The sequence below is a fragment of the Chlorocebus sabaeus genome, chromosome 2 (assembly GCF_047675955.1).
Source record: "Chlorocebus sabaeus isolate Y175 chromosome 2, mChlSab1.0.hap1, whole genome shotgun sequence".
NCBI classification, from domain to species: Eukaryota; Metazoa; Chordata; class Mammalia; order Primates; family Cercopithecidae; genus Chlorocebus; species Chlorocebus sabaeus.
The window spans coordinates 54,565,606-54,572,757 of NC_132905.1; the positions used below are offsets into that span (position 1 = coordinate 54,565,606).

The 7,152-nt window shown below is 38.2% G+C and overlaps 1 pseudogene; it reads right to left on the reverse strand.

Annotated features, from left to right (window-relative positions):
• Positions 1–757: 757 nt before the first annotated feature.
• Positions 758–2,144, reverse strand: LOC103214634 (coiled-coil domain-containing protein 85B-like; annotated as a pseudogene).
• Positions 2,145–7,152: the final 5,008 nt, after the last annotated feature.

Sequence of the window (7,152 nt, forward strand, 5' to 3'; positions counted from 1 at the left end):
TCAGCAGAAAGTCCTGAATTCTCATTTTCAGCTGCTAGGAAGTTCTCTTATGCATTTGGATTTTACCTTATAACTATGATTAAAATATTTTCTGTGTCATATATATACAACCAGCTTTCTTTCCATTTTAATTTTGATCAAGCCAGCCAGGACATGGTCTAATACTCAGTAGAGAAAACAGAAAAACACATAACATAGACTCTTTGAATTTAAAATAATGAATGCTATGATACTCCTTACTTTCCTTTCCCTGTTTTGCCAATCGAGTAAAAAGCACAGTAATGGAACTAATTCATCAAGTTAAAGACCTATCACGTAATTATCTATTCATTTCGTTGTTCTGTGCAATCCATTCTCAAGTGCAGTTGAATGTATCACTATCATGTGACATGACTTAGGTAATTTTCTCCATCTTAACTTCCATCATTTTTGCTCAAAGCACCGTATCTCTTAGTATCTCACTGTTATCCTAACCAGTCTATCTACAGGTTTTCTTGTCCCTGTACAATCTTTTATTCATGAAAAGCTGGTTTCATATTTTCAAATATAATCAGATCATATAACTTACTTGCTTAAAAAGAGCGAAACTCTGTCTCAAAAATAAAAGCCTCAACATTTCTCTATTAAATATAGGATCTAAAGTCAATCTCATGGAACAAATAATCTTGAAAGGTTTCTAGATGGTCTCTTCCCCCCCCCCCCCCCGCTTGCGTCCGGGTTTATTACCCCCAATCCAACCCCCAGCAAGTCCCTCCGCTCCAGCCTTCAGTCCCCCTGCCAGCAAGAGCAAGGGGCCCTTCTCGGTGTCAGGATTTCTTAGACCATGCCAGCGGCCCCTCTTGCGCAGCCAGGACGGCGTCCGGGTCCCGAGGTCCACAGCGGTCCTGGGGCTCTGGGAGCAATCCAGGCGGGCATCGGCGTGGAGGAGGCAGTGCCTTCAGTCATCGGGGGAACCGGCCAGGGGCGACTGATCCGGACTGCCCACGCTGCCGGTGCTGGAGCTTCCATCGCCTAGGTCGCGGGGCCCACACGGGGGCAGGGCAAGCTCGGGTGCTGGCCCGGCGCCTGAGCCCCCCGCGCCGCCGGGGCCGCCGCGGGGGCACCATTCTTCGCCCAGCGCCAGGCAGAGCTCCTTAAGCACCAGGTTCTCCCGCAGCAGCTCCTCCTGGCCGCCCTCCAGCTCGCCCAGCTTCTCTCAACAGCCGCCCAGGTCCTCGCGCACTGCCCGGGATGCTTGGGTCCCGAAGAGCTGCCACTGGCGCGCGGCGCGCCGCCCGCGCTGGCACTGGGAGTCCAAGAAGCAGCAGAGGTCGCGCAGCTCACGGTTTTCTGCCTGCAGACGCCGGCTGAGCTGCTTGAGTTCGCGGATCTCGCCCAGGTGGCCCAGCAGCTGCCGATTCACCTCCTGCATGAGGCGGCCACGCTGCACCAGTGCCGCCAGGCGCGCCACCACCTCCCTCCGCAGGCGCCGCACTAGCTCTTCTTGCCCAGCGCCGCCATCTCCTCGTCTGTCAGTTCCTCCAGGCCGCCTGCCTCGGCCTCCATGGCTGGTCAGCCCGCTGGAGCATCGCCCGCCCGCCGCCGCGACCCAGGAGCCCCACGTCGGGCCCGGCGCCACTCAGGGTCGGGCTCCGGCTCCGCGCGCGTCAGGCAGTGCTAGATGGTCTTTTTGACTTCACTTAGCTCTGTTTCAAAGAGGTTCACCAAGTCCCAAGAAAACAGAACAGCTCTGATGGCCAGTGATGATGAGCATTTTTTCATGTGTCTGTTGGCTGTATGAATGTCTTCTTTTGAGAAATGTCTGTTCATATCCTTTGCCCACTTTTGGATGGGGTTGTTTGTTTTTTTCTTGTAAATTTGTTTGAGTTCTTTGTAGGTTCTGGATATTAGCCCTTTGTCAGATGAGTAGATTGCAAAAATTTTCTCCCATTCTGTAGGTTGCCTGTTTACTCTGATGGTAGTTTCTTTTGCTGTGCAGAAGCTCTTTAGTTTGATGAGATCCCATTTGTCAATTTTGGCTTTTGCTGCCGTTGCTTTTGGTGTTTTAGACATGAAGTCTTTGCCCATGCCTATGTCCTGAATGGTACTACCTAGGTTTTCCTCTAGGATTTTTATGGTATTAGGTCTAACATTTAAGTCTCTAATCCATCTTGAATTAATCTTCGTATAAGCAGTAAGGAAAGGATCCAGTTTCAGCTTTCTACTTATGGCTAGCCAATTTTCCCAGCACCATTTATTAAATAGGGAATCCTTTCCCCATTTCTTGTTTCTCTCAGGTTTGTCAAAGATCAGATGGCTGTAGATGTGTGGTATTATTTCTGAGGACTCTGTTCTGTTCCATTGGTCTATATCTCTGTTTTGGTACCAAATCAAAACCACAATGAGATACCATCTCACACCAGTTAGAATGGCGATCATTCAAAAGTCAGGAAACAACAGGTGCTGGAGAGGATGTGGAGAAATAGGAACACTTTTACACTGTTGGTGGGAGTGTAAACTAGTTCAACCATTATGGAAAACAGTATGGCGATTCCTCAAGGATCTAGAACTAGATGTACCATATGACCCAGCCATCCCATTACTGGGTATATACCCAAAGGATTATAAATTATGCTGCTATAAAGACACATGCACACGTATGTTTATTGCAGCACTATTCACAATAGCAAAGACTTGGAATCAACCCAAATGTCCATCAGTGACAGATTGGATTAAGAAAATGTGGCACATATACACCATGGAATACTATGCAGCCATAAAAAAGGATGAGTTTGTGTCCTTTGTAGGGACATGGATGCAGCTGGAAACCATCATTCTCAGCAAACTATCACAAGAACAGAAAACCAAACACCGCATGTTCTCACTCATAGGCGGGAACTGAACAATGAGATCACTTGGACTCGGGAAGGGGAACATCACACACCGGGGCCTATCATGGGGAGCGGGGAGGGGGGAGGGATTGCATTGGGAGTTATACCTGATGTAAATGACGAGTTGATGGGTGCAGCACACCAACATGGCACAAGTATACATATGTAGCAAACCTGCACGTTGTGCACATGTACCCTACAACTTGAAGTTTAATAATAATAAATAAATTAAAAAAAACAAAACAAAACTGGAAAGAAGCTTTCTGAGAAAAAAAAAACAAAAAACAAAAACAAACAAACAAACAAAAAAAACAAAACAGAACAGCTTTCTGCTCATTGAACCCAGAGAGCCTAGTTCTACACTGAAGTTTTTATTTATTCTTCTCTCTGCCTGGAAGAAATCTACTTTCTTTCACTCTTCAAATAACAAGGTATTTTTCATCCTTCACATTAGGGCTTCTTTAACCACCTCCAAATTTCTTTCTGACTTTCCAATCTTACAGCTTTCATAACACTTGAAACCATTTTACCTAACCTGCTGTTTAAAATAGAGACAATCACTGTTTTCTTTATTTTTGCGTCTTTAATATCTAAAAGAGATGTAGTAGATGTGATAATACGGTAGGGGACAATATGAATGTACTGAGTATGTGAGTGAAAGATGTTATGCTTTTTTATGACATAAGGAATGGGTAGATTTTGGTATATTTTTAAGCACAAAAATGGGTCAGATTTGGAATTTTATTCAACACTGAGGCAACAATGTAGAAAATGGCTTTTTAATACCTAACATTCTGATTTCATTAATTGTCCAAATGAAAAACATCCTTGAGAAGAAGTTTCGACTAAATACATAATTTCTTGACTAAGTGTTGTCTTAGTCTTTCATATCCAAAAAAATACTTTGGGATGCCACACTAGTGCAAATACCCTAGTGGATGCAATTATATACAGAATAATATTTTGCATTTTGTTGACAAAAATAATTACTTTTTAAAAATACTAACATTAATGTATTAATGAAAAGCACCTACATGTATTATAATTAGAAATGAGTAAAAATCAATATTCTATAGGAATATTCCTATGACTTTAAGAAACCTAATTCCTCTGTTTTTTATACAGTTGTCTTCGGGAAAATCACTTTGTTTAAATAAATAAAAGCATTTATTAGTGTTATAATGACGAATAGTAAATATAATATTATAGAAACTGAAAAACTTACATTGACATTGTATGTGCAGGAGCAATACTGAACATATATGGACAGATATGAGTAATTTTAGAAGCAACCAGGATATTAAGTGAAAGAGATGTAATGATGTTTTTGGAATGATTAAAAGTAAAAGAAGAAAAAGTGTAGAGGGAGGTTTCAGGGTAGAATCCAACTTGATTAATTATTTTGAGTGAAGAAATAGTTTCATATGACTGAAAGTGAAAATAGAAGCTAAATGCCTTAATTAATTTATAGATAAACCAACCAGAAGTAATATCCTTCTGATAAAGTATATTAAGCAAAATTAAGTAGAATTTTCAATAAAAATGAAGACACCATCTATAGAGATTATTTATTTATATTTTAAGTCTGCCTGCCTTTAAGATGCTTTGGATATAACTCTATCCTAATGTGGGGTGTGCAGGAAATCACGTTTGATTCCTTTTAGCTTTTCCTGTGTGTAAAACTACATTTCCCTCTTCAGGCTATATGAACAATCATGCTTTGACTGTTCTTTATAATGATCAACTATTGGTTTCACATGCTTGTGCTGAAGTGGCAATGTCAGCATAAAAGAGATTTCAAGAAAAAACACATATGCAGATAAATCTAGTGAAAATTTCAACTATTTGATGGAAGCTGAAACTTTTCCCAGTTACCAAAAATGTGTCCCTTATTAATATAAACTGGTCACACGTATTAGATTTTTCTTCAATAAAATCACATATCTGATTTAATAGTTGAGTAGCTTTTGTGGAATAGCATGCTATTGTTTCAAAATGGTAGAGATCGCTTTTGGATCCCTTCTCAATTTATAATATTTGTTGAAATTTTCATATTTACCTTTACATAATAAGCATTTTATTTTTTGTTCAGTGAAATATAACTCTTCTCAGAAAATTTGTACATTGATACTTTCAAAGTATACTAACATTTATGTTAATACCCTGACTTACTCTTAGATACTAAATTGTCTACTAAGTTGTCCTCTGAGTTACTAAACAATATATTTTTTTAATTTTACAAATGTAATTTTTAGAAGTCACATGCACTTTATATAAGAGTTTCTCAACAGCAGCATTATCGCTCTTTTAGGCTGGAGAATTATTGGTTACATGGGACCTGTTTTAGGAGTTTTAGAATGTCCAGCAGCATCCATGGATTTTACTCACAGAGCCATTATCACCTCCGCACTGGTGTTAAAAACAAGAATGATTTCACACTGTGCTAAATATTCCTTGAGACAAAATAACCTATGACTGAGAGCCCGTACATTAAATAAGCTAAACTACACAGATCTTAATTGCATTGTTTAGTTTTGATAAATTCATTTTCTCATGTATCCCATCTCCTATTAACACTAAGAACATTTGTTCACCATAACATATTCTATAGTGCTGCCTTATTCCATTTATAATGGAATAAAAAATAAAATTCTTCAAAACATAGCTAATGAAATTTTAAAAACCTGTATAAGGCAAGTTAAGAAACATTATTAAAAATCATCTAAATACTCAGGAAGGTATTTAATGCTCATGGATTCAAAGAGTTAATTTAGTTAGGCAGTCAATTCTTCCTAAGTTGACATAAACGTTCAGTTTCAGTTTTATCAAATTTAAATCAAATCAACACCTGAACAGAACAGAAGCACTTCAAGAATGACAAGATGAGGAGTCCTGTAGACTTTCTCCATAGAGAATCAAGTATAACTGGTAGAAATTTAAAAATAAATTATACAAACGGAAAACATTTGAGTACTCACTATAAAAATTTTTAAAGGGCCTATCATGGGGAGGGGGGAGGGGGGAGGGATTGCATTGGGAGTTATACCTGATGTAAATGACGAGTTGATGGGTGCAGCACACCAACATGGCACAAGTATACATATGTAACAAACCTGCACGTTATGCACATGTACCCTACAACTTAAAGTATAATAATAATAAATAAATAAATAGAAAGAAAATATTACTGATATCCTAAGAGAAGGTAAAATGGTATCACATAAAGTACTCAATTCACACCACAGAAGGCAAGTAAAGAGAGGAAGATATGAAAAGAACCAAACAAGTCCCACTTTAGTAAGGAGTACAAATATGGTAGATATTAATCTAACTATTTCAACAATCACTTTAAATATGCATGATCTAAATAAAACAAAAGCAGAGCGATAGATGTAAACATTGTCAGGTAATTATTACTACAGCAAATCTAAGAAGGTACATAAAGAACTATGTATAATGTATACCACAACTACATAAGATGTATTTCAACTTTTCAAGGCTGTGTCAATACTTGAAAATATTATAAAATAATGTAATTTACCACATCAACAGGCTAACAAAAAAATCATGGGATGATATCCATCTATTCAGAAAAAGTGTTTGACAAGATCCAACACATTTTTTCATGAAAAAAATTTGTACCGTATTAGAAATAGTGGAGGATTTATTCAAATCAATAAGGAATATATTTTTAAAAAGTAGAGTTAACATCATATCCAGTAGAGAGAAGCTACATTCTATCAGCCTATGACTGGAAACAAGGCTAGTATGTCACCTCTCATGTCTCCTATTCAACATTTTGCTAAAATCCTGACTAATGCAACAAGACAAAAAAGAAAATAAGTTACACAGTTTGAGATGGAAGAAATAAAATTATCTATGTTCATAGATAACATGATTGTCTATGTAAAAAAATCCCCAACAATTGACCAAAAGAAAATTCAGACATGAATAAGCTGTTGCTGCAACGTTGTAACATGCCAGTTTAATGTACAAAACGTTATTGCTGTTCTATATACCTTTGATAGACAACTGGAATTTGAAACAAAAAATACAATACCATTTTTAACAGCATTAAACAACGTGAAGTACTTTGGTATAAATCTAACAAAATATGTATACCATCTATATACCCACTCTTTCTTTGTCTAGCTAAGAGAAAAATGATGACATAAAATTTCCCCTGGATCAGAGCATATATCGTATTTTTTGCGACATTATTGAAACTCAAGTTAACATTATAAAAGGTACGTTAATAGATATCACAACGTTCTATAGGGAC